Source organism: Cebus imitator, unplaced genomic scaffold (genome assembly GCF_001604975.1).
Source record: "Cebus imitator isolate Cc_AM_T3 unplaced genomic scaffold, Cebus_imitator-1.0 Scaffold22, whole genome shotgun sequence".
NCBI lineage: Eukaryota > Metazoa > Chordata > Mammalia > Primates > Cebidae > Cebus > Cebus imitator.
The window spans coordinates 8066145-8068405 of record NW_016107337.1 but is presented as its reverse complement, the minus strand read 5'-3'; the positions used below and the strand labels follow the sequence as shown (position 1 = coordinate 8068405).

Here is a 2261-nt window from a genome sequence, read left to right as displayed (position 1 = left end):
GGGAGAATGTATTTGCAAACCTCATCTGTCAGGCTTTATATCCAATACCTATAAGAATGTTAAATTTACAAGCAAAAAACTAACAACTCCATTAAAAAGTGGGTTAAGGACATGAACAAAACTTTTCAAAACATGACATACACACGGACAACAAGTATATTAGAAAATGCTCAGCATCACTAATCATTAGAGAAATGCAAATCAAAAACACAATGAAATACCATTTTACACCAGCCAGAATGGCTATTACTAAAAAGTCAAAAAATAACAGATGGTGCCAGGTTGCTGGGAAAAAGCAAAAGCATATACACTACTGATGGGAATGCAAATTAGTTCAGCCATGTAGAAAGCAGTTTGACGATTTCTCAGAACACTCCAAAAGAGTTACAATTCAAACCAGCAATCCCATGATTGGCTATATACACAAAGGAATATAAATTGTTCTACTATAAAGAAACATGCACATGCATGTTTATCACAGTATTGTTCACAATAACAAAAACATGGAATCAACCTAAATTCCCAACAACATTAGACTGGATTAAGAAAAATGTGGTACATACACACCATGGAATACCATGCAGTCATGAAAAAGAATGAGATCATATCATTTGCAGTAACATGGATGGAGTTAGAGGCCATTATCCTAAGCAAACTGATACAAGAACAGAAAATGAAATGTTCTAACTAATGAATGAAAACTAAATACTGAATACATGTGGACACCAAGAAGGGAACAACAGATACAGAAGCCTAGTTGAGGATGGAAGAAGGGAGAGGATAAAGATTGAGAAACTCTCTATCAGGTACTATCCTATTATCAATGTGAAGAAATAATCTGCACACCAAACCCTCATAACATGAAATCAGCCGTATAACAAACCTGCACATTTATACCTGAAACTGCAATAAAAGTGAAATAAAAATTCTAGATTTTGAGAAAATTGAAGACTGCATAAATGAAGATTATATCCTGACCTTTTGTTTTGCCTTGTTTTTCAATTGTCTTTTGAAAATTTTTTATAAATGTATGGGGTATAAATGCAATTTTGCTATATCAACATATTATAGTTGTCAAGTCAGAGGTTTTAGAGTACTTATCTTCTGAATAATGTACATCGTACTCAATAAGTAATTTCTCATCATCCATTCTCCTCCAGTCTCTTCACCTTGCAAGTTTCTATTGTCTATTATTATACTCTACGTCCACATGAACACATTTTTTAGCTCTTACTTATGAGAAAGAACATGCCATATTTGTCTTTTTGTGTCTGACTTACTTCACTTAAGGTAATAACCTCTAGCTTTATCCATGTTTCTATAAAATATGTGATATCATCTTTTATGGCTGAATAGTATTCAATGGTGTATAGATGCCACATTTTCTTTATCCAATCATTTGCTGATACTTAGGTTGATTCCCTATCTTTGCTATTGCAAATAGTGCTGCAATAAACACATGTGTGCAGATATCTTTTTGATATGTTAATTTTTTTTTCTTTGGGTAGATACTCAGCATTGGGATTGCTGAATCAAAGGGTAGATCTACTTTTGGTTTGTTGAAAAATTGCTATGCTATTTTCCAGACAGGCTGTACTAATTACAATCCCACCAACAGTGTATAAATATTCCCTTTTTTCTTTCATTCTTTTTTTTTTTTGTTCAGTCCCTGTAGAGCCTGCCAAAAATTGCCAATGCCGACTATACCTCAAGTCGTCATGGTGGGGTATTGGGAAAAGTTTTCATTTAGCAACAATCATACCTCAGATTAACTTCATTGGCTATGTCTGGTAAAATGATACCACATTGCAGTTTTACTTTTCATTTCCCTGATAATTAGTGATGCTGAGTCTTTTTCACATATCCCTTGGCCATTTGTATGTCTTTTTTTGAAAAATACCTATTCATGTCTCTTGCCTGCTTTTTCATGAAATTATGTCTTATTGTTGTTGTCGTTATTTGAATCCCATGCCCATTCTGGTTATTAGTTCCCTGTCAGATGCATTGCTTATAAATGTTTTCTTCCATTAAGCAGGCTGTCTGTTCACTCTGTTGATTATTTCTTTTGCTAGGCAGAAGCTTTTGTCTTTGAGAGTAAATAGGGCTCATTTTGGGTCTCATGGCTTATTTATTGGAGGTGGATTATGGAGACAAGTTTTTGACTGAAGAAAGAAATGATTCAGATATGATATCGTTTAGATACAATTTCAGTACTTGCTTCTCAGATTGGGTCTGCTTCCAAAATAATTTAATCTAGGGAA

At 33.8% G+C, this 2261-nt stretch overlaps 1 non-coding gene across 1 annotated transcript; it reads right to left on the bottom strand.

Moving 5' to 3' along the window:
- Positions 1 to 1666: 1666 nt before the first annotated feature.
- LOC119470105 lies at positions 1667 to 1800 on the bottom strand. Its single transcript, XR_005198981.1, has one exon. It is a non-coding gene; the product is annotated as a U4 spliceosomal RNA (small nuclear RNA).
- Positions 1801 to 2261: the final 461 nt, after the last annotated feature.